The 26,086-nt window shown below is 39.5% G+C and overlaps 1 long non-coding RNA gene across 1 annotated transcript in view; it reads left to right on the top strand.

Moving 5' to 3' along the window:
* The window catches only part of LOC148107586 (uncharacterized), a 64,555-nt gene extending 41,810 nt beyond the window's left edge, over positions 1-22,745 (top strand). The window contains exon 2 of the long non-coding RNA XR_015722134.1: positions 19,760-22,745. This is a non-coding gene — a long non-coding RNA (uncharacterized LOC148107586). The remainder of the gene's footprint in view (positions 1-19,759) is intronic.
* The last annotated feature ends 3,341 nt before the right edge of the window (positions 22,746-26,086 follow it).

Below are 26,086 nucleotides of genomic sequence, written 5' to 3'. Positions count from 1 at the left end.
ACTATGATTGGGCAATTAAATTCTCCAGATGTTATTGTAGAACTGTCTATTGCTCCCTTCAATTCTGTCACTTTTTGCTTCATGTATTTTGATGGTCTATCATCAAGTGCATAAATGTTTATACATGTTATATCTTCTTGTTGTATTAAACTTTTTATTAATATATACTGTCCCATGGGTGCCTTGGGTGGCTCAGTCAGTTAAACAGCTGACTCTTGATTTTGGCTCAGGTCCTGGGATCCCTCTGCCCCTACTCCCACTCATGATCTCTCTCTCAAATAAATAAATAAATCTTTACACACACACACACACACACACACACACACACACACACACACGTATACTGTCCTTCTTTGTCTCTTATAGCCAGTTTTTTTTTTGAACATTTTAGTTATTTTAGTGAGAGAGAGTGGGGGGAGGGGCCAAGGGAGAGGAAGAGAAGCAGACTCCCCACTGGGTGGGGAGCCTGACACGGGCTGGTCCCATGAGCCTGAGATCATGAACTGAGCCAAAATCAAGATCTGGGTGCTCAACCAACTGAGCCACCCAGGCACCCCTCTTATAACCTGTTTTTTTTTTTTAAGATTTTATTTATTTATTTGACAGAGATAGAGACAGCCAATGAGAGAGGGAACACAAGCAGGGGGAGTGGGAGAGGAAGAAGCAGGCTTCCAGCAGAGGAGCCTGATGTGGGGCTCGATCCCAGAACGCTGGGATCCCGCCCTGAGCCAAAGGTAGACGCTTAACAACTGAGCCACCCAGGTGCCCCTATAACCTGTTTTTGATTTAAAGTCTATTTTCGTTAGTAGTTTATTTACTTAAAGTCTGATATCAGTATAGTCACACCTATTCTCTTTTGGTTACTATTTGCATGGAACATCTTTTCTCATCCTTTCAATATCAAACTGCTGTGTCTTTGGATATCAGGTGAGTCTCTTATAGAAAGCATATAGTTGGACCATGTGGGTTGTGTGGGGTTTTTTTCGTTTTTTTTTTTTTTTTTGGATCATGTGTTTTTATCCATTTTCCCAATCTCTGTCTTTTGTTTGGAGAGTTTAATCCATTTACATTTAAAGTGATTATTGGGGGCTCCTGGGTCACTCAGTCGTTAAGTGTCTGCCTTCGGCTCAGGGCGTGATCCCAGGGTCCTGGGATCAAGCCCTGCATTGGGCTCCCTGCTCTGCTGGGAAGCCTGCTTCTTCCTCTCCCACTCCTCTGCTTGTGTTCTCTCTCTCGCTGTCTGTCTCTCTCTCTGTGTCAAATAAATAAATAAAGTCTTTAAAAAAAATAAAGCAATTATTGATAAGTAGGGACTTACTTCTGTCATTATGCTATTTGTTTTCCACATGCCTTATAGCCTTTTTGTCACTCATTTCTTGCATTACTGTCTTCTTTTGTGTTTATTTGGGGGGTTTTTTTGGTAGTGAAATGTTTAAATTCCTTTCTCATTTCCTTTTGCATATATTCTATAGCTATTTTCTTTGTGGTTACCATGGGGATTATACCTAACACCTTAAAGTTATAACACTCTAATTGGAATTTATACCAGCTTAACTTTAATAACATACAAAAACTCTCTCCCTATACAGGTCCTTACCCATTTCTTTCAGTTGTTGATATCACACAATTATATCTTTAACGTTGTATGTCCCCAAACAGAAGTTCTTTAAAATGCATTAGTATTAGGGTGCCTGGGTGGCTCAGTCAGTTAAGTGATTTTGGCTCAGATCATGATCTGAGAGTCCTGAGATTGAGCCCCATGTCAGGCTCCACATTCAGGAGGGAATCTGTTTGTCCCTCTCCCTTTGCCCCTCCCCCTGCTCAATCCCTCTTTCTCTCTGTCTCTCTCTCAAATAAATAAATAAAATCTAAATAAATAAATAAGTAAGTAAATAAAATGCTTTAGTATTAATTGTGTGGAAAACAAGATTTGGAGTTAAAAACTAAAGTTACATTAATACTAGCTTTTACTCTAATAATTTTGTTTAAACATTAGTCTCTTAAATCATGTAGAGACCGAAAGGTGCTGCCATAAACCATTGTTACAATAACACTAGCTTTTATGATTGTCCATTTACTTTTATTGAGATCTTTATTTCTCTAATGGCTTTGAGTCTAATGTCCTTTCATTTCACCTTGTAGGACTCCCTTAAACATTTTTTGCAGGACAGGCCTAGTGGTCAAAAACTTCCTCAGCCTTTTTTAAAATCTGGGAATGTCTTAATTTCTCCATTACTTTCGAAGGATATAGGATTTGAAGGTTTTTGTTTTTGTTTTTAAGATTTATTTATTTATTCCAGAGATAGAGGGGGAGCAAGAGCATGGGTGTGAAGGGCAAAGGGAAAGGAAAAGAGAATCTCAAGCAGACTCTGAGCTGAGCACAGAGACTGAACAGGACTCCATCTCATGACCCTGAGATCATGATGTGAGCCAAAACTGGGTCAGAGGCCTAATTGACTGAGCCACCCAGGCGCCCCTAGGATTTGAAGTTTTGCTGGATATAGGATTCTTGGTTCACTCCCCCCCCCCTTTTAGTACTTTGAATATATTGGCCCACTATCTCCTGGCCTCCAAAGTTTCTGATCAGAAATCTACATATATTTTATTGAGGATCCCTTGTATATCACGCCTTGCTTCTCTCTTGCTACTTTTAAGATTCTGTTTTTGTCTTTTGAAAATTTCATTGTAATTAATGTACCTCAGTGTGGTCTCTTGTAGTTCATCTTTCTTGGAGTTTGTTGAGCTTCTTGGATGTTTACATTCATATCTTTCATCAAATTTGGGAAGTTTTCATCCATTATTTCTTCAAATATTCTCTGTTCCCCTTTCTCTTTATAGTATGCTGGTATTCTCACAAAGTATACATTGGTCTGACTGATGATGACCTGCAGGTCTCTTAGGCTCTGGTCACCTTTTTTCAATCTTTTGTCTTTATGTTCCTTAGGCTTAGAAAATTTCCATTGTCCTGTCTTCAAGTTCACTGATTCTTTCTTTTGCCTTCTCAATCTGTATTTGAATTCCTCTAGTGAATTTTTCATTTTGGTTATTGTACTTTACAGCTTCAGAATTTCTTTTTGGTCCATTTTTAGGTTTCCTGTCCCTTTATTGATATTTCCACTTTGCTCACGTATCATTTTCTTGACTTTCTTGACATCTTCCTCTAGTTATTTTGAGCATCTTTAATAAAGTTGATTTAGGGGCACCTGGGTGGCTCAGTCGGTTAAGCCTTTACTTTTGGCTCAGGTCATGATCCTGGAGTCTTGGGATTGAGCCCCACATATGGCTCTCTGCTCAGTGGGGGGCCTGTTTCTCCCTCACAATCTGCCTTACATTCCCCCTGCTTGCTCTCTCTCTCTCTCTCTCCCTGTTAAATAAATAAATAAATAGGACCATTATGTCCTTTGCAGGGATAGTTTCGGTGGGTATTTTTGCTTTTGCTTTTGTTTTTTGTTTGTTTGTTTTGCCTTTTTTTTAAAGATTTTATTTATTTATTTATTTATTTATTTATTTATTTATTTGACAGAGAGAGAGAGAGAGAGAGTCAGCGAGAGAGGGAACACAAGCAAGGGGAGTGGGAGAGGAAGAAGCAGGCTCCCAGCAGAGGAACCCAATGCAGGGCTCGATCCCAGAATGCTGGGATCATGCCCTGAGCTGAAGGTAGATGCTTAATGACTGAGCCACCCATGCAGCCCTGTTTGTTTTGCTTTTGAATGCTCCATACTTTCCTATTTTTGTTTCGTGTTTTTATATACCTCATCATTTTTTTGCTGGACACTGGACATTTTAATCTAGTAATGTGGTAACTCTGGAAATCAGATTCTCCCCTTCCCCCAGGGTTTGCTATTCTTTGGTTATGTATTTATTTATATTGTTGTATGCTGTCCCTGTGCTGAGGGTCAGCCTGAGGTGTAAACTTAAGGTTTCTTAGTCTTTTCTGAGCCTTTCCCTGGTTGCTTTCTTAAGAAAGCTTTTCTAAGAAAGCATGGTTGCTTTCTTAAAAAAAAATAATGAAAAATTTAAAAAATATATATATAAAGATTTATTCATTTATTTTAGAAAAAGAGAGAGAGAGTGAGAGTGTGGGGAGGAGGGGCAGAGGGAGAGGGAGAGAGAATCTCGAGCAGACTCCACACTGAGTGCAGAGCCTGATCTGGAGCTTGATCTCAGGACCCTGAGCTCATGACCTGCGCCAAAATCAAGAGTCGGATGCTTAACCAACTGAACCACCCAGGTGCCCCTATACTATTATTATTTTTAAATAGGTTCCACACCCAGCGTGGAGCCCCACATGGGGCTTGAGCCCATGATCCTGAGATCAAGACCTGAGCTGAGATCAAGAGTCGGACACTTAACCAAGTGAGCTGCCCAGGCACTGCTGCATGGTTACTTTCTAATTTCCCCTCTATATGCAGTTGTTTTTGAATGTCCTAGTCTTTAATATCTGGTTTTCAGAAGGGGAAAAGCAAAAAAATAAAGGGGAGAATAAGAGGGTACTAACCCTTTACATCTCTTGGAAGTCACTTGAGCCAGAGGAGGTGCAAAAACAATGGCTGCCCTCCTCTCTGTCTGCACCTCTGTGATTACAAGTGGCAATCAACAATCAGAGCAGAGATCGCTGACATTGGAGGACAGGGCCCTCTAGCTCCCTTAAGCTATGTGCTAGCTACTCCCAGGATATGTGTACAGCTGTCTGCCATGTGGTTGGAAGTGGAGGATGGCTAGCTGCTGCAGTGATGAGAGCTGAAATTGAAATTAACCACAATTTACTATCCAAGTCTTATCCTGGAAGCTGGAAGACTTCAACAGACTCCAGAGCTCTAAAATAGTTGTATCAAACAGATTGTGCCAGTGCAGTTATTGTCTAGATGAGGAAACAGATTCCTGGTGCTTCTTACTCTTCTTATATCTTCCCAGAATACACCTCTATACCTGGCAATTTTTATTGGATGTCAGACATTGTTATTTTAAGTTGTTGTGGTCTAGAGTTTTTTGTATTCTTTTCATTTTGAACTTTGATCTTGGAAGCAGTTAAGTTACTTGGAAACAATCTGACTCTTGAGACTTACTTGTAAGCTTTTTCACATGTGTCCAGAATAGTCTCTAATCTAGAGTTCACTTAGCAATACCCTTCTGAGACCTCTATGTGATGCCTGGTTTGTCAGGAGGACTTTTCACTCTGCTGTTGGGAACATGAACTATTCCCAGTTCTGTGAGTATTGGGATGTTCCCAGTAAAATTTGCACTATTTTACAATTTCACTCCGTAACATAAGAATTTCAGATGCTCTCCATTTTCTCCATTTTTCTTTTAGCCATTCTAATAGGTATGTAATGGAATCACATTGTGATTTAAATTTTAATTTCCCAATAACATGATATTGAACATTTAAAATGTGCTTATTGCCATGCATTTTGTCTTTGAGGAGGTTTCTGTTAAAATGTTTTGCCAATTTTTTAAACTAAGTTGTTTTTTGGGCTTATGATTGAGGATTTTAAAAAGCAACTATACTGAAGTATAATTTACATGATATGAAATTAACTCACCGTAAGTTGTACAACTATCAGCACAATACAGTTTTAGAACATTTTCATCACCCCAAAAACTTCCCTTGTGCACATTTGCTCTCAATCTCTGCTCCCTCCCCAAAGCCCATGCAACTACTAATCTGTTTTACGTATTTATAGAGTTGTATTATTTGAATCTTATATAAATAGAATGATACAATTTGTAATATTTTATGTCAGTTTTCTTCCATTTACTTTAATGTTTTTGAGATTCTTTGATGTTATAGCATCTACCAATAGTTTGTTTCTTTTTTATTGCTGAATACTATTACATTATAAGGATGTATCACATTTTGTTTATCCATTCACCAGTTGATGAACATTTGGACTGTGACCAGTTTTCAGCTATTATGAACAATGCTACTATGAATGTTCACATAAGTCTTTGATTGAACATATGTTTTCATTTCTCTTGGGTAGATAACTAAGTGGTTTTGCTTGATTGTATAGTAAGCACATGTTTAACTTTCTAAGAAACTTTCTTCCGTGAAGTATTTATTTAACTTTTTGCCCCCCTCTTTTTTTAAATAGGCTTTGCGCTGTGCACCAATGTGGGGCTTGAACTCATGACCCTGAGATCAAGACCTAAGCTGGGTCAAGAGTCAGATGCTTAACCGACTGAGCCCCCCAGGCACCCAAAACTTTTGCCCATTTTTAAAGTGGGTCATTATTGTTGAATTGTAGAGCTCTCTATGTGCTCTGGATGTAAATCCCTCAGCAGGTATATGATTTGCAAATAATTTCTTCCATTCTCTGGCTTATCTTTTCAAGTTCTTGGTAGTATCCTTTGAAGCCAAGAGTTAAAAAAAATTTTTTTTTTAAGTAAGCTCTATGCCCAGCATGGACATTGAACTCATGACCATGAGATCCAGAGTCGCATGCTCTACTGACTGAGCCAGCCGGGTGCCCCTAAGAGTTTTTAATTTTGAAGTACATTTTCTCTATTTCTTCTTTTGTTGCTTGTGCTTTTGCCCTTTCATCTAAAAAGAGTTTGCCTAAGCTAAGGTCATAAAAGTTTATGTTTTCTTCTAAGTGTTTTATAGTTTTAGCTGTTACATCTGGATATATGATCCATTTGGAGCTAATTTTCGTGTGTGATGTAAGGAAGGGATTAACTTCATTCTTTTACATGTAGATATCCAAATGGTCCTAGCATCATTTGTTGAAAAGACTGTTTTTTTTCCTTATTAAATTGTCTTGTCACCCATATTGAAAATTAATTAATTATAATATAAGGGTTTATTTTTGGACTCTCAATTATATTTCATTGATTTATATGTCTGTCCTTATGGCAGCACTGCACAGTCTTGATTACTGTAGCTTTGTAGGAAGTTTTGAAATCAGGAAGTGTGAGTTCTCCAACCTTGCTCTTCTTTTTCTAGATTGTTTTGGCTATTCTGGGTTTCTTGAATTTCTATATGGATTTAAGAATCCGCTCTTCAGTTTTTGCAAAAAAAGGTAGCTGGGAGCTTGATAGAGATTCTATTGAATCTGTAGACCAATTTGGAGAATATTGCCATCTTAACGATATTAAGTCTTTGAATCCATGAAGATTGGGTATCTATTTATTCATGTCTTTAAATTTCTTTCAATGATTTTTAAAAATTTTTTTCAGTGATGGCTTGTAGTTTTCAGTGTACATCTTACACTTCTTTTATTAAATTTATTCTAAATAATTTATTTTTTATGCTCTTGTATATGGAATTGTTTTCTTGATTTCACTTTTGGATTGGTCACTGCATATGCAGTTGATATTTGTATATTGACCTTGAACTCTGTAAACTCGCTGAATTTGGTTATTATTTGTTTTTTTGTGTATGTGACTTCAATAAGACTATGTTATCTGAGGATGGAGATAGTTTTACTTCTTTCTTTCTAGTATGATCTGTCTCTCTCTTTTCTGTTCTAATTGTCCTGGCTATTCCCTTCAACACAATGTTTGAATGGAAATGGTGAAATTGAGCATCCTTGCCTTGTTCCTGATCTTAGGGGAAAACCTTCAGTCTTTCTAATACTAAGTATGGATTTTTCATACATGTCCTATATCAGAATGAAGGTGTTCCCTTCTATTCCTAGTTTTCTGAGTATTTTTTTTTAAGATTTTATTTATTTATTTGACAGAGATAGAGACAGCCAGCGAGAGAGGGAACACAAGCAGGGGGAGTGGGAGAGGAAGAAACAGGCTCATAGCGGAGAAGCCTGATGTGGGGCTCGATCCTGTAACGCCAGGATCACGCCCTGAGCCGAAGGCAGACGCTTTAACCTCTGTGCCACCCAGGCGCCCCTCTGAGTATATTTTTTTAATGAAAGGGTTTGGATTTTGCCAAATGCTTTTTCTCCATCATTGAGATAATCATACAGTTTTTGTTTTTTATTATATTAATATAGTGTATTACATTGATTGATTTTCATATGTTGAGCCAACCTTGCATTCGTGGGGAAAATGTCACTTGGTCTAACCCTAACCCTAATCTTCTTCGGATATTGTTGGATTCAGTTTAATAGTATTTTGTTGAATATTTTTACATCTATATTTATGAGAGATATTGGTCTATAGTTGTTTGTTTTTGTTTGTTTGTTTGTTTTCTTGTGATGTCTTTGTCTAGTTCTGGTATCAGGGTAATAGTGGCCTCATAGCATGAATTGGGAAGTTTTCCTTCCTTCTCTAATTCTTCAGAGTTTATGGAGAATTGATGTTAATGCTTCTTCAAACATTCAATAGAATTTACCAGTGGAGTCATCTGTGCATCAGCTTTTCTTTGTGGGAATTTTTTAAAAATTATAAATATTGATCTTGCATACTGTGACCCTGCTAAACTTGCTTATTAATTCTACTAATTTGTAGAGCACATTCCTTAGAATTATCTACATATAGTATCATGTCCTTTCTGATTAAAGACAGTTTTACTTCTTACTTTCCAATCTGCATGCCTTTAATTTCTTTTTCTCCTCTTGTTGTACTGGCTGAAACCTCCAGTGCAACGTTGAATAGAAATGCAGGAGAAAGATGGGATGCCTGGCTGACTCAATCAGAATAGCATGCAAATCTTGATCTTGGGGTGGTGAGTTTGAGCCCACGTTGGGTGTAAAGATTACTTAAATAAATGAAACTTAAAAAAAAAAGTGCAAGAGAGAGAATCCTTTCCTTATTCCTGATTTTGGGGTGGGTGGGAGGGGGAGGAAACATTCACTTTGCTCTATTAAGTTAGTTGTAAGAGACACCTGGGTGGCTCAGTTGGTTAAGCGTCTGCCTTTGGCTCAGGTCATGATCCCAGGGTCCTGGGATGGAGTCCTTGCTCAGTGGGAAGCCTGCTTCTCCCTCTGCCTGCTCTGCCAGCCACTCACCCTGCTTGTATTCTCTCTCTCTAACAAATAAATAAATAAAATCTTTAAAAAAAAAGTTAGTTGTAAGCTTTTTGTAAATGGTGTGCTGTGATGTCCCCTCGTTTATTGCTAATATTGGTAATTTCTGTGTTCTCTCCTTTGTTCTTGGTCACCCTTAGCAATTTTGTTGATCATTTTAAAGAACAAGCTTCACTGGTTTTCTGTATTTTTTTTCTGTTTCATAGATTTCTGCTTTTATTTTTATTATTCGCTCCCCCTTCTTACTTTGTACTTGATTTGCTTTAAAAAAAAAAAAACACAAACTCTTTAGGTAAAGGTTTACATTATCAATATCTGATTTTTCTCCCAATCTAATATAAGTATTTATTTATTTATTTTTTAAGATTTTATTTATTTATTTGACAGAGAGAGACAGCCAGCGAGAGAGGGAACACAAGCAGGGGGAGTGGGAGAGGAAGAAGCAGGCTCATAGCGGAAGAGCCTGATGTGGGGCTCGATCCCAGAACGCCGGGATCACGCCCTGAGCCGAAGGCAGACGCTTAACCGCTGTGCCACCCAGGCACCCCATAAGTATTTAAAACTATAAATTTCTCTGTAATCATTGCTTTAACGACACCCTATACATATTGATGTGCTGTGTTTGAGTTCAATTTATTCTTTAATTTGCATTTTGTTCTCTTTCTTGACTCATGAGTTATTAAATGCCTGGTTTCTTTCCAAATACTTAAAGATTTCACAATTGTCTTCTCTTTTTGATTTCTAATTTGATTCTGTTGCATATGGAGAACATACTTTGTATGATCTCAATTTTTAAAAATTTACTGAGTCTTATTTTATGACCTAGTGTATTATCTCTCCTAGAGAATGTTACCTGCTTGCTTGAATAATGTGTTGTTTCCCTGTTACTGGTTTGAGTTTTCTGTAAAAGTTAGACCAGCCTGTTTGATAGTGTTGCTCAAGTCTTCAACATCCATGATGTTTTGTGGTCATGTGTTCCATCAGTTACAGAGAGAGGCGTACTGAGCTGTACCTACTACTATAATTGAATTGTCTATTTCTCCTTTTAATTCTGTCAGTGTTTGCTTCCTCCCTTATTAAGTGCATATTTATTTCTTTATAATTGTTTTATCTTCCTGATGTAGTGATTCTTTTATCATTGTGTAGTATCTTCTTGTCTGTAGTAATGTTTCTTGTCTTAAAGTCTAATTTTGTTTGATATTAATATAAATACTCCCACTCTTTTATGGTTACTGTTTACATGACATATCCTTTTCCATCCTTTTTACTTTCAACCTAGTTATTGAATTAAAAATGTGCCCCTTGTAGACAGCATATAGTTGGATCCATTCTGACAATCTCTGTCTTTTCTTTGGAGTGTTTAAAGCATTCACATTTAATGTAAGTATTGGTGTGATTTGATTTATGTCGATCCATTTTGTTATTGTCTTATGTCTCATGTCTTTTTTTGTTCTTCTGCTCTTTCTTCATTGCCTTCACTGATGTTAAACAAATAATTTTAGTGTACTATCCTAATTCCTCTGTTGATTTTTTAAACCGTATTTTTAAAAGTTATTTTCTTAGTAGTTTCTTAAGGGTTAAAATCTTAATTTATCACTATCTATTTCTGTGCTGACTTATATAGTGACTTTCCTCTAATACAACTCCATTTCCTCTCCCCTCTTTGGGGGATATAGATAATATGTATATTATATGTATTTAATAAATTTAATAAATTATACATAAATATATAGATTGTATATATAAATATATACAATAAACTTAACAATACATGTCATAATTATTGTTTTATACAATTTTATTCTTCTTAAGGATGTTAAATGAAGTAAGCCAGTCGCAAAAGGACAAATATCATACGATTTCAGTTATATGAGTATAGAGTAGTCGAATTTATAGAGACAAAGAGTGGAATGGTGATTGCCGGTGCTGGAAGGTAGGAGAATGAGGCATTAGTGTTGGACACATACAGAGTTTCAGTTTTCCTCCTTCTTTCTTTCTGTTCTTCAGATCGGCCCATTTCTTTCTATCTGTTTTTAAGTCCACTGTTTCTTCTACTAACTCAGATCCGCAGTTCAGCCTTTACAGTGAATTTAAAGGAACTCAGCTCTAGCTTTTTCAGGTTTTAAAGTTTCATTTCTCTATTGAGGATTTGTTTGTTGGATTATTGTCATCATATTTTCCTTAATTCTTTGAACACATTCGTAAAAGCACCGTTGAAGTTTTGTCTGATAAATCCAACATCCAGACCCAATCAGTATGTTCCTACTGACCTTTTTTTCCCCCTGAATGTGGATTATACTTCCTTATTCCTTTGTATATCTCATAATTTTTTATTGATAATAATTTATAGAAACTCTGGGTTATGATTTTATTTTTCCTAAAAGAGTTTTTTGTTTTTGCTTTTGCTTTTGTTTGTAATTTGCCTGGACTTACATTGCAGGTGATCTCCCCTGCGGTGTATCTCCACTGGCATCTCCGCTTAGGGTGTTTTCCTCACCTTTCTTTCTTATTTTCATGCTTCTCCTGGCTTCTTAGTGATTGCCCTTCATCTGCATAGCTTAGCGATCAGCCAAGAATTTGGGCAGAGGATGTGCTCAAACTCCTTGAATCCGTAAGCTTTCACCCTTTGCAGGTGATCTGTGTATGGACTGCGGGGTTTATTCACAGTTCACCCAGTTCTCAAGACTGCCTTTACTTCTACTTTTCACTAGAGCTCTCATAGATCTCCTTTGTGAATGTATATACTTTCTCAGTCAGGCATGTCTTTAATATTCAAGAATCTCCCTGTTAAATTTCTCAGTGGTTGGCTGCTCACCTCAGGCAGGCAAGCAAAGCTGCAGATTTTTCCCACTTGTTTCCTACTTTTAATAACAATGCTGCTGGCTTAAGTTTTTACCTACTTCAATTCAAATATATTCCCTCTTGTGGATATACTTCTGGTTTTCATGACTATCCCCACTCTGGTACAATTATCATTCTTAATGAGTGAGCTGGGGGGCAGGGTAACAACCCTAGGAAGGAAGATGGCAAAATTCCACTGTTCTTCTTCAAAGTGCTAGCATTGTTGTCATGAATAAATGCTTCTCAATTTGTCGATTGCCTTTGGTTAATTTCCAGAATCCTCTAAAGGCTATTTTTTGGAAAATGTGTCCAGTTTTATACGTGTTTTAGAGGGAGAGTATTTGATAACCTCTTCATGTCACGGCAGCCAGAAGGCCCCCTTCCTGTTACTGACTTTTGAGAATTCTTTGGGCATTCTGGATACTAGTTCTTTATCAGATATGTGTGTTGCAAATACTTTCTTCGAGGCTGTGGCTTGCCTTTTTATCTACTTAACAGTGTGTTTTGAAGAGGAAAAGTTTAAATATTTTATAAATTATGGCTTATTGATTTTTTTCTTTATAGATTGTGTTTTTGGTGTATGTAAGACAGCGTTGCCTGACCAAGTTCTCGAAGATTTTTCTACTATGGTTTCTTTTAGAAGGTTTATAGTTTTAGGTTTTTTATATTTCTGTCTATGGTCCAATTTAAAGTAATTTTTTAATATGGTGTGATTTATGGGTTGAAGTTCTTCTTCTTTTTTTTAAATGAATGTCCAATTGTCCTAGCACAATTTTCTGAGAAGAATATTATTTGTCCATTGAATTGACTTAGCACCTTCGTCAAAATGTAATTGACCATACATATATGAGTGTAACTCTGGATTCTCAGTTCTGATCTGTTAAAAGATGAAGTGCATTAAATTTTGGAAGAGTGTATTTGAGCAACAAAAAAAGTTTACTTGAGCAGAAAATCTTTTTTTTTTTTAAGTAGAAAACTTTTAATTAAAGAAATTTACACCTGGCACGGTTTAACAACATCTTAAGCATTTAGGACAAATTATATAAATATATTTACTCATAGAAGGAAGGAAATATGAACACTGAAATTTGACCATCAGGAATAAAGCTACATTTAGATTTTTTTAAATGATGGGAGAGGGTGGGCACAGTATTTTTCCCCTCTCTGGGAGCATATGTAAGAGACCATTGGAAATGAAAGTGGTCAGGAGCGTTCCACCTGCAGGAGCTATGGGAAAAAGCTTTTATAGAGCAGATGTGGAAGCAAAGCAAGGAAATTGCTTAATTGGTTATGGCTTAAGCAGTTGCCTTATTTGGATTTTTTTCTTTGCCTAATGGCCTTCTTGTTTAATTACTTTAACAATTTCATTGACATGTGTATCTTTCCTTATGTCAATATTACACTGTCTTGAGTATTATAGCTTTATAGTAAATCTTGAAAATAAAGTATAATGAATGTTCCTTTGTATTTCCATAAATATTCTTAAATCACCTTGTTAATTCCTATGGGGAAAAAAAAACTGTTGGGATTTTAATTGGGATTGCATTAAATCTATAAATTAAGTTGGGAAGGATTGTCTTCTTAACAATATTGATTTTTTTCAATCCATAAATATTTAGGTCTTCTTTAGTTTCTCTTATTTTGTTGTTTTCACTATACCAAGCTTGCATATGTTCTCTTAATTTATACCAAGTATTTTGTGCTTTTTATGCTAATTGTAATGGTACCATTTTAAAAATTTCCAGTGGAGGGGCGCCTGGGTGGTGCAATCATTAAGTGCCTGCCTTTGGCTCAGGGCATGATCCCCAGCATTCTGGGATCGAGCCCCACATCAGGCTCCTCCGCTATGAGCCTGCTTCTTCCTCTCCCACTCCCCCTGCTTGTGCTCCTTCTCTCGCTGGCTGTCTCTCTCTCTGTCAAATAAATAAGTAAAATCTTTAAAAAAATTTCCAGTGGAATTTTTCATTGTAAATATGTAAATACAATTTATTTTTCTATGTAGACTTTGTATCCTGTAACTTTGCTAAACTCATTTATTAAAGTAGCTTTTTTGTAGATATTTGTGATTTTGTACATAGACAATTATGTTCTTCGCTAACAGAGACAGTTTTATTTCTTCCTTTCCAGTTTATATGCCTTTTATTTCTTTTTCTTGACTTATTACCCTATTTAGGACATCCATTTAAATGTTCGGCAGGAGCGCTAAGAGGGTACGTCCTCGCTTGTTCTCGAACTTAGAGAGAAATGCATTCAGCATTTCACAATAAGATATGACAGTAGATGTAGGTTCTTAGTGGGTGTCTTTCATTGAGTTGAGGAAGTTCCTTTTAAGTTTTAGTTTGCTGAGATTTTTTTATCACGAATAAATGTTGCATCTCTTCTATTCCTCTTAACTTCTTCTTTTGCATTTCATATTTTTATCATTCATTATTGAATTCTTGGTAATTTTTTAGGCTTTATATTTCAGTTTCGTAATTCTCTCTTTGACTTTGCCTACTCTGCCTTTGATCTTGTCCTTTGAGATTTTTAATTTGAATTATTACAGTTTTCATTTCTAGAAGCTTTATTTGGTTCATATTCAAATATGTCTAGTTAATTTTGTTTATTATTCTGTCATCATGTTTCAATATCTTTTTAAAACTTCTTTAAACATATTAAAGTACTTTTTTCTATTTTGGTTCCTATTCCATTTTATGCATCATTTGTAGATTTCACCATGCTATGTGTTGTTTCTGCTAATTCATGATCCTGTGGTTTGTTTCTTCATGAGTTTATTGATTTTTTACTTTGAGCTGATGTTACTTGGAATTCTTTGAGATTGTGTTTAAAAATCTGTTATTCCAGAGAGGATTTTTTTGCTTCTGCCAGTCACCTAGGCGTACTTCCAACTCAGAACAACTTTTTTTTTTAAGGTTTTATTTATTTATTTGAGAAAGAGAGTGGTAGAGAGGATGACAGCAGAGTGAGGGTCAGAGGGAGAAATAGGCCCCTCCTTGAGGAGGGAGCCTGAGGCATGACTTGAACACCACCCCCCCCATACCAACACCCCACCCCCGTCTCTGGGATCATGACCTGAGCCGAAGGCAGATGCTTAACCATGTGAGCCACCCAGGCATCCCTCAGAACTACTTTTAAGTAAATTTTTGGCTTGGGGTTTATCTAGTCATATAGGGAATATGATCTGGGGCTTCCTTCTGCGTGAGTGTTAACTTGTGTCAGGAATCCTAGCAGACTTCTTTTATTCCCTGTGTTCCTACTCCACCCAGAGCTAAGTGGATATGGGAAAGCCTTCTGTGGGTGAATTTTCCCCCTGTTTCTCCCCTAGAGCGCTGACTTTTGAGAAGACTAAAATTTGGTGTAGGGAAGGGTTCTTTGATGACCCCCAACCTAAAGCTTTATTTTCCCTTTCTTTGTCTGGCTCTCCTAAAATCAGAGCTCCAGATAAAGGCTTGCATGTAGTTACTGTAGGAAGTGATCCCAGGGAGCGGGAGTGCCGGATGGGGAGAGTGGAACAAAGAAAGAAGAGAAGCCAGCACAAGGTCACCTTATCAAGGGGACCTCTGATAGTTCTTGATGGTCACATGATCTTCTGAGGAGCCTTCTGAAATGGGGGCTAAAGGGAGAAACACTTATTATTTGTTTTTGTCACCCATTGATCTGAGCAGTCCTATAGAAATTAACTTCCCCAGTTGTACATGTGTGAAAGCCCAACAGATCCTCAAGGGAACCCTACCCTGTGGAGTCAGACGCAGGCAGGAAGTGAGAAGTAGAACACAAGTGCCCGAGGTGAGGTGGCACCTGGATGAGACTGGTCAAAACCCATACGACAGTGGTCACCTCTGCAGTGGGCAGAATCAGAGTCGGGGCCAAAAGGACAGAAGTAGTGCTAAGGGGGCACCATTTACAACCCAGGAGCGCAGGGAGCACAGGCTCCAGTGTAGGCCTACCCCTGGCGGGATCATGTTGTCCTGTTATTCTGGCTTCTGACTGATTCTCTTACTTAACACCAGTTCATCTGTGCTTTAACATACATGGTTTTTATATTCAGCATTTTTAGGGAGAGAGTTCACTATTCAACTATTCTGCATATTGCCAGATACAGAAGTAAATGTCACTATTTTCCAAATGCTTAATATGTACTTTAATATTGCTTCTAAAATTGTCAAGGGGCACCTGGGTGGCTCAGTCAGTTAAAGCGTCTGTCCTCAGCTCAGGTCATGATCCCAGGGTCCTGGGATCGAGCCTCACGTTAGGCTCACTGCTCAGGGAGCCTGTTTTTCCCTCTCCCTCAGTTGTTCCCCCTGCTTGCGCTCTCTCTCAAATAAATAAATAAAACTTTAAGAATAAAATAAAATAAAATAATTGAATGTGGAAATCAAACACCTCTTTCTGGAGTTCCCAGAATCTACCTTTGTGCCTTACTTTGGAAAGCAGGCCAGTCAATAATAATAACAACAAAAGCTACCAGTTTTTGAATACTTACTTTGTGCCAGACACTGCGCTGAGTGCTTTATAAGCATTATCTCAGTGAATCCTTACAACCATATTAGGACTTTGGTTCCCATTTTATAGATGAGGAAACTGATGCCTAAAGAGGTTGCCCAAGACCACAGAGTATACAAGTGGTTGAGCCAGAATTTAGTCCAGAGCTTCCCCACTTTCACTACCCAGTCTGCCTTTCTACAAAAAAGACTTCCCTTCTTCTCATAGTTGTTTTTCTCAAAACATACAGTCAACCCAGAGGAGTGCTTAAGCTCCAGGGTCCCTTGGCAGCTGACGAGGAGTAGGCAAGCTAAGTTTGAGGGAGCCAGTAGACACACACAGAGCTTTCCTATCTACCCAAGAAAACTGCAATGCCCAATAGGCCTTTGAAGGCCAATGCTGGTAACTCCCAGTTCCAGACAAATCATGAACCCTTCATTCTTGTAGACTGGTTACTACTCCTGCTGGAGCTCCGTGGAAGGGGTAGAGAATCCAGGCCCAGGGACTGGGTGCACAACTAGAGCCAGCTGACCCGTCACCCTGTCCTGGGGGGTGGGGGGGGGGACCTGATGGGCATTTCACTCTTTTCTGGTTGATGTAGTCAAGGTAAAAATTGTGAACCTTAAAAACAAGATAGCCCATTACTGAATCAGCAAAAAATGGGTTTATTTGGGAATAGCAGAGGAATTGCAATTCAGGACATTCCATCTATGGCAAACTATAGGCCAGTCTGAAGAACAAGGGAGAGGGGCTTGGGAGGGCTTGTTCTCAATGAAAGTTCATTGTAGTAGAGTAAGAGTTCCAGATTGTGGTGATTTCTCATTAGCTGGGTTGTTGCTGAACAAGGAAAGAATCTTTCTTCTTCCTGTGGGGTATGAAAGTAAGCTGAACTCTCCCTTTACTGCTTCCTGATGCCATTTTGAATTAGGTTTTCTTTGTCTATTTTCACAAAAGCAAGGTTCAGCCTGAGGGTTGGGGATTTGGAAGGTGTAGGGTTCCTTCTGGCTAAATGTGTGGGGTGTGGGGGTGGGGACAGATACCTAGAAGACTCTGGGGGAACTAGAACATCACGGGATAGCCCTGTGGTTTGTGGGGAGTGAGGGTAGAGTTCCCATTAGTGTGTATATACATTAACCATAGAACCTCAGTATGGGTTAGGACCTCAGAGACAGAGACGTTAAGGCTGACATCTTGTTTCATAGATCAGTAAACTGAGGTCCAGAGACCAGTGGCCTAGAGAAGGAGGCAGATTCGAAAGTAGGCATTCCTACCGTCAGCGCAGGGCCAGTTGTCCTCTTCTGTGCTATCTCTGTCTACATTGTAGTCGGTGGTTATATAAACATGTTTATTAATATGAATGCATGTGTTTGTGTTTCATGAGTAAATGCACAAGTATAGGTATATGTCAGGGGCTGGGAGGGTTATGTTACCAGGCTGAGCAGACTACTACATGAGGACACAACATCTCTCTTTTGGGTCCAAGCCATGTTTGGAGAAAAGATGTGCTTTCTCACGCACAGGGACCAGGGGAAGAAAGTGACCCATGTGGCTGACCTGCGTGGTGGGGCTGACCTGTGCCATGGACCATGTGTAATCTCCTCGCTGCCTGGGGTCTTGGATTGCCATTATCTTCAGCCACCCCAGGACCACCTGCAGTGACAGCCATCACCCTTCCTGGGTGCTGAGGCTGCAGTGCTCAAGTCAAGGCTTTGTGGGTTGGCCAGAGATGTCTGTCCTCCCCGTCTACCCCATGCCCTCCAACTCTTCTCTGACCACTTTGGTCTCCTGACCCCAGCCCTTATTTCAGGAGGAGGACGCTTGTCTTTCCACCTGGACCTTGAGGTTTCAGAGGCAATGATCACTTCTCTCATGGCTCCCACAGAGCCGGCATTTTGTCTAGGATGGGTTGACAAGCATGTAGCTAAAGCAGGTTGGAGTACAGGGGTAGCAAGTGGAGTTCCAGAGCCACAGGGCATGCCTCTGCCCGGGTGTCCCTGCCCTCAGTGTTGACCCCAACCCTGCCCCTTCTTCTCTCACAGTGACAACACTGAATACAGTTCAGGAAGTCATAAACCTGAGTCAACTCACCTCTCACCACCACAGACATTCACTTAGTCACCAAGTACCACTGATGCACAAGGTGCCTCGGAAAAGTGGGCAAGTCAAGGTTGGGACAGGAAATGCAAGGGGTGAGTCCTAGACATCCTGTCATACCAGAGATGCTGTGAAACACTGCCAGGATCGTGTCAAAAGAACACAGGAGCTAACCAAAGGCAGGATTATTTGAGTATCAGTGAGAATGATAACTGTAATGTATTGGTTGACACCCATCAAACATGTTGAGATCCACTGATTCATATATATTTAAAAAAATAACTCCTTTGTCAGTTTAGGAGGGTGCTAGGCAACTGATAAATGAAAGGAAAGCATCAAATATTTATCCTGTCTTTTGTGCGTGATCTTTCCCTCAGGTTAACTAATCAATGAAGGAAGTTTCACTTTGTAGAAGTATGCCTGCTAATAAAAGAAAAGAAAATATCTGGTTAAAATATCACTATTTTGCAACCCCTCATGAATCTAGGCAGTAATCATGAATGGTGCGTATGTCACAAAAAGAGAGGTAACCAGAGATTTGCGTTTTCCTGATGGAAGCACACATCACCACCTAGGAAGCAGTCTCAGAAAAAACTGAATCTAAATTTATTCAATTTACAGAAAACACAGAAGGCAAAAGAACATATTAAATGGTACCAAAGGGATGCAATCAGCCCAATCTAGAATGTGGCACACAATGAGGACGAATGACCTGATTTCTTCCCCAAAACAGTGTTGCAAGAGAGAAAACAGAGATAGTGGGGAACTTACAGACTGAAGATCTGTCAATCAAACACTATACACAGATATTATTTGGATCCCAGTTCAAACAACTATTTAAAAAATGAGAGAAAAGAAAATTCTAAGATAATGGAAGAAATATAAACTGACTGGATAGCTGTTTCTATTAATGGATTATTATTCATTTTTTAAAAAAGATTTTATTTATTTATTTGACAGAGAGAGAGACAGCCAGCAAGAGGGAACACAAGCAGGGGGAGTGGGAGAGGAAGAAGCAGGCTCATAGCGGAGGAGCCTGATGTGGGGCTCGATCCCATAACGCCGGGATCCTGCCCTGAGCCGAAGGCAGACGCTTAACTGCTGTGCCACCTAGGCGGCCCTATTATTCTTTTTTTTTTTTGGTATGATAATGTAATATTTTTAAAATTTCTTATCTTTTGGAGCTACATGCTGAAATATTTACAGATGAAATGATATGATGTCTTGAATTTGCTTCAGGTAATCCAGGGGTTGTAGGAGGAGTGGGTGAGGATATAGGTGAAACAAGATTGGCCGTATGACACAGGGGTGCCCAGAGATTCATTATACTATTTCCTCTATTTTTGTATATGTCTGAGGTTTTCCACAGTAAGTTAAAAAAAATTTTTTTTTTCTAAATTTTATTTATTTGTCAGAGAGAGAGAGTGCACAGGCACCGGGAGAAGCAGGCAGAGGGAGAAGCAGACTCCCCACTGAGCAAGGAGCCCAATGGGGGACTCGATTCCAGGACCCCAAGATCATGACCTGAGCCAAAGGCAGACGCTTCACCGACTAAGCCACACTCACATCCCTTCACAGTAAGTTTTTTAATGCTTCTGTAGTAGTCTGTTATAGCTATAGCCAAGTCTGTTGGCTGTGTAACAAACAGCCCCCCAAAACTCAGAAGTTTGTCCACCTTTGAAGAGGTGCTAAACGACCAAGATGACCTGGCCACCTGACATCAGCCAACTTCAGTCACTGGCCACTCTGATGCTGGCTTGAAGGACACATGAGGGAGGTAACCACAGTCAGAGGGATGGAGGCTATGTATGGACCCAACAAACAGCAAAGGCTCCCACCAAAGGGTGACTCAGCTACTGCTGCTGAAGCACGTCCACCACATCCTCCATTTAACACCATTCCCGAAGGAGACCAACCACCTCCTCCAGTGGCAAGTTAACCTGGGGGACAAGTTAACAATTCTGGGCCCCTTCCCTCCTGCAAGGGCCGGTGATTCATTAGCAGAGGATAATGCTTATTCCAAATAACATCTTAACCAAATAATGCCAACCGGTAAAAAATATATTCATTTCAATCTCCAGACTCAAGTCACTCCAGGAAGGTTATGCTAAGCACTGTTGATCATGTTTTCCTACAGAGATTGTACCACCATCCTGATAGAGCTAAGGTCTTAGGGTGCTATACTCCCTCCCATCTATGAAACGATGTCCTGGGACTCTCTACTCTGCTTTCATCTGTAGTCTGTACATGAAGGTACATGGATTTAAACCATCTCAGCACTCTCTTGACTGCCTTTGGAAAGTCTTCTGTATTTGGGGTTGAATGTTGCTGGATGGAAAACTTTGCTATTAGCCAAATGATGGTTGAGGTTATAAAAGCCTGATAAATGTCATTATAAAATGATTATTTGTGCTACACCAAAGCCAAACAAGCAAAAAATTCTCAGAAGCTTAAAACAATAATCACATATTGTCATGCTCATGGGTCTGTAGGTCAGCTGTGCCTTGACCCTTCTAGCTTCAGGCTCCAAGCTACAGGTTGAGTTCAGGTGTGCTCGACATGGCTTTCATTGGCTTGGACCAGTGGCTATCCAGGGCAAATGATGTGTTCTTGGAGACTCATTCCAGGGCCCGGACAGAAGGAGCAGTGCTCTCTGGGGTATGTTCTTATCAGGGCAGGTTACTGCTGCTCAAAAGGACATGTCCTACTGAGCAAGCACGTTTCAAACCTTCTCTGGTCAGGTTCACAAACTTCCTATTTATTGGCCAAAGCAAGTTACGTGGCCAAACACGAAGTCAAAAGTGGGAAAATATTCTTTATCCACTATGACAAAGATGTGGATGGAGAACTCTATTACAGTGGAACAAAGATATGGGCCAATAATTCAATCTATCACAGCCCCTTCAGCTCCAGGCCCTGCCTTGGTTCAAGCCTCAGCATTGGACAATAGGAACACTGTGCTAGGAGACCTCCCTGCCTCTAGTCTGCCCTTTCCAAAACTTGCTTCAGCCAGAGTGATTTTTTTTTCACTAGCCCTCCTTCCAAGTTAAAAAAAGTAATTGTAGTAAAAACCACATAACATAAATTGACCATCCTAACCATTTCGTTTTTTTTTTTTTAAGATTTTATTTATTTATTTGACAGAGAGAGAGACAGCCAGCGAGAGAGGGAACACAAGCAGGGGAAGTGGGAGAGAAGCAGGCTCTCAGTGGAAGAGCCCGACGTGGGGCTCTATTCCAGAACTCCAGGACCACGCCCCAAGCCAAAGGCAGACGCCCAACGACTGAGCCACCCAGGCACCCCGTCATCCTAACCATTTCCAAGTGTACAGTTCAGTAGTGTTAAGTATATTTGCATTGCTGTGCAAACAATCTCCAGAGATTTTTGATTTTGGAAAACTGAAACACTATAGCCATTAAGCAACTCACAGCCCAGCTCCTGAAAACCACCATTCTACTTTCTGTTTCTATTAATTTGGCAACTCAGGAAACCTCAGAGAAGTGGAATCACGTAGTATTTGTCTTTCTGTGATTGGCTTATTTCACTTAACATAATGTCCTCAAGGTCATTGCATACTGAAGAATTTTTAAAGCTGAATAATATTTCACTATACATACCACATTTTGCTTATCCATTCATCCATCAGTGGACACTTGGGTTGCATCCATGATTTAACTGTTGTGCATAGTTCTATGAACATGGGGGTACAAATATCTCTCTGAGGGGTGTCTGACTGGCTCAGTCAGTAGAGCGTGTGACTAGATCTCAGAGTCGTGAGTTTGAGCCCCATGTTGGGTGTGGAGTCTACTTTTAAATAAATAAATAAATAAATAAATAAATAAATAAATAAATAAATAAATAAATAAATAAATACAGTTCAAGTTTCTCTTTGAGACCATGTTTTGAATTCTTTGGGGTATATACCCAGAAGTGGAATTGCGGGATCATATGGTAATTCTATTTTTAATTTTTGTGAGGAACTTCTATACTGTTTCCCACAGAGGCTGTACCATTTTACATTTCCACCAACAACACACAAAAGTTCCAATTTCTTTCCTTCCTTACCAACACTTCTCATCTTCTGCTGTTGTTTCTGACAATAGTCATCCTGATGGTGTCAGGTTTTTGTTTAATTAAACTTTTTATTTTGAGATGATTGTAGATTCATATGCAGTTATAAGAAATAATAGAGGGGCGCCTGGGTGGCTCAGTCGGTTAAGCATCTGCCTTCAGCTCAGGTATTGATCCTGGAGTCCAGGGATCCAGCCCTGCATCGGGGCTCCCTGCTCAGTGGGGAGTCTGCTTCTCCCTCTCCCTCTGCTCCTCCCCCTACTCATGGTCTCTCTCTCACTTGCTCACTCTCTCAAATAAATAAATAAAATCTTAAAAAAAAAAAAAGAATGAATGAATGAGAGGTTCCCTTCACTTGGTTCCCACGGCCCAGTTTTCCCCAATGATAACATCTGGCGACAGCACAATATTCACAACCAGGAAGCTGACACTGATACCAATCCACCAAATTTGTTCAGATTTCAGCAGTTTACATGTTCAGGGTGATCTTTTTTTAACAAGCAAATCTGATCATCACTGACCTGCTTTAAATCTTTCCAAGGGTGTTCATTGCATCATTGTTTAAGTCAGTTTTTAAAAATTAAGAGGGGTGCCTGGGTAGCTCGGTCAGTTAAGTGTCCGACTCTTGGTTTCAGCTCAGGTCATGATCTCAGGGTCATGATATCGAACCCCAAGTTGGGATCCATGCTCAGTGCAGAATCTGCTTGTCCCTGACCCTCTCCTTCTGCCCCTTCCCCTGCTCACGTGAGCACTCTCTCTCTCTCAAATAAATAAATAAAATCTTGAAAAGAAAAAAGAGAAAAAAGAAAAAAGAAAAGAAAAGGAAAGAAGCAACCCAAATGTTCAACAACAGAGGGAGGGCTTAATAGATTGCATTACATTCGTATCATAGGCATACAGTGCAGCCATTAAAAACAATGTAGCAGCTTATATGTGCTGATGTGGGCTGGTTCCTATGGCCTATTCTTCTCGTCCTGAAAAGAGCCAGGTGCAGAATAGTGCGTACCTTTGTGTATAAAGAAAGAATGTAGAAGAGGATGTGTAAGACATTTGTCTTTGGACAGAAACAAACTGTAGACTGAGATTCAGGAGTGAGAGGAAGACTTTTTCACTTGTACCTGTTTTGCAGTGGCTCCCAAACTTTTGGTTTCAGAACTCCTTTATACTCCCCAAAATCACTGAGGATCCCAAAGCACTTTTGTTAATGAGGCCTATTAGAAATTAAAGCTCGAAGTGCCTGGATGGTGCAGTTGGTTAAGCGTCCAACTCTTGGTTTCCTCTCAGGCGGTGATCTCAGGTCGTGGGATGGAGCCCCAAGTGAGGCTTCCCACTAAGCATGGAGTCTACTTAAGATTCTCTCTCCCGCTACCCCTCCCCCCCAAAATAAATAAATAAATCTTTTTGAAAAGAAAGCCAAGAACTTTTTTTTAAAACTTATGTATTAATTTAAAAATAACTATGATAAACCAATTATATGTTAATGTAAAGAACAGTTTTTTGTGTATGTGAAAAGTAACTATTTTTTTCCATAGCAAAAAATTTCAGTGAAAAGAATGGCTTTGTTTTGCATTTTTGAAAATCTCTTCAATGTCTGGCTTAATAGAAAACAGCTTGATTCTCATATCTGCTTCTGCATTCTGTTGCAGTGTATTGTTTTAGTTGAAGTATATGAAGAAAACTCAGTGTCACAAAGATACGCAGTTAGAAAAGGGAGGAGTATTTTATTTTATTTTGTTTTATTAAACAATTCTTTTTTTTTTTTAAGATTTTATTTATTTATTCGACAGAGATAGACAGCCAGTGAGAGAGGGAACACAAGCAGGGGGAGTGGGAGAGGAAGAAGCAGGCTCACAGCAGAGGAGCCTGATGTGGGGCTTGATCCCATAACGCCGGGATCACTCCCTGAGCCGAAGGCAGACGCTTAACCGCTGTGCCACCCAGGCACCCCTATTTTATTTTATTTTTTAAAAGATTTTATTTATTTATTTGACAGAGAGAGAGAGCACAAGCAGGGGGAGTGGGAGAGGGCAAGGTCTGGAACGGCCCTCAGTGCAGGAGCGTCTGTCCCCATGGAGTGGTGGTATGCCACCTTCCAGCTCATGGATGTTTTTACCAACCCAGAAGCTCTCTGAACTCCTTTGGTTAGGGTTTTTATGGAGGCTTCATTATGTAGGTATGATTGATTGAATCATTGGCCATTGGTGATTAAACCAATCTCCAGTTCCACTCCCCTCCCTGGAGTAAGGGGATGGAACCAAAAGTTCCAACCCTCTAATCACATGCCTGATTCCTCTTGCAACCAGCCCCCATCCAGCAAGAGTCACCTCATTAGCATAAACTCAGGTACCATAGAAAGGGACTTATTATGAATAACAAAAGACCCTCCACTCAACCAGTCTCTTGAGAATTTCCAAGGATTTTAGGAGCTCTGTGCCCTGAACAGGGAGGAAGACCAAACACACATTACTTATTATATTACAATATCACAACTAGGAAGCTGTCAAGCTCACAGTGGTTGATACAAATTTTCCAAAATTCTAACTTATGCTTGGAAGCTCAAATTTTATCATAAGCAACAAATACTATCAGTTGTTTCTTGTTGACTGAGAGCCTTACTTCACATCATTTTTTTTTTAAAGATTTTATTTATTGATTTGACAGAGAGAGACAGCCAGCGAGAGAGGGAACACAAGCGGGGAGAGTGGGAGAGGAAGAAGCAGACTCCTAGCGGAGGAGCCTGATGTGGGGCTCGATCTCAGAACACTGGGATCACGCCCTGAGCCGAAGGCAGACACTTAACGACTGTGCCACCCAGGCGCCCGACTTCACATCATTTTTGAGACAGAGTCTGCCAATTATCAGAGTCTGAATCTCCGTTGTTTGTCAGTCTTTCAAGTAAAAATGGTATTCCATGAAAAAAGCTAGTTGGGCTGGCAACTCAGAGAATCACACACGTGCTTTTCCTTAAGACACCCAACATCTTTTGGTAAGCAGCAGAAGTACTTTATGTATACTTTCCCCTTTTTGCACAGAATGTTAAAAAGACAAAGATGTGCACTACTCACAGATTGAGATTTAATAAAATTAGTATATTTTACTGCTTCATCATGGACATTCACAAATGAACATTTCTTAATTGCAAATAATGAAGATCTATAATGACTGCTAGTAAAATTTGATATGTTGGGGAGAAAACAATTTTCCTCTACCCTCTTTAAAAAAAATTTTTTTAAAGATTTTTAAAATTTATTTGAGACAGAGAGAGAGAGAGAGCATGTGAGAGGGAGAACATGAGCAAGGGGGAGCTGCAGAGGGAGAGGGAGAAGCAGACCCCCCACTGAGCAGGGAGCCCACCATGGGGCTTGATCCCAGGACCCTAGGATCATGACCTGAGCTGAAGGCAGATGCTTAACAGACTGAGACACCGCTTCCTCTACCCTCTTACATTTGGAGTCTGGGAGCCTGTGAATTAAACTAACAAGACAGATTAGTAGGAGCAAGACATGGAATTTTCATTAATATTTACATGCATGAGAGTTCACCAAAGAGTGAACTCAAAGAAGCAGTTGGATGTGAGGGCTTATATTCCATTCTAATAAAGGAAGGAGACCTGGTCTTCAAGGGACAATGGACTGTGGGAAAGTATCTGGGACTTATATGAGGGAATTAAT

This window comes from Ursus americanus, chromosome 28 (genome assembly GCF_024610735.1).
Source record: "Ursus americanus isolate L20-20 chromosome 28, mUrsAme1.1.p, whole genome shotgun sequence".
Lineage (NCBI taxonomy): Eukaryota > Metazoa > Chordata > Mammalia > Carnivora > Ursidae > Ursus > Ursus americanus.
The sequence above is the reverse complement of the archived record's forward strand: the minus strand, read 5'-3'. Positions and strand labels throughout refer to the sequence as shown.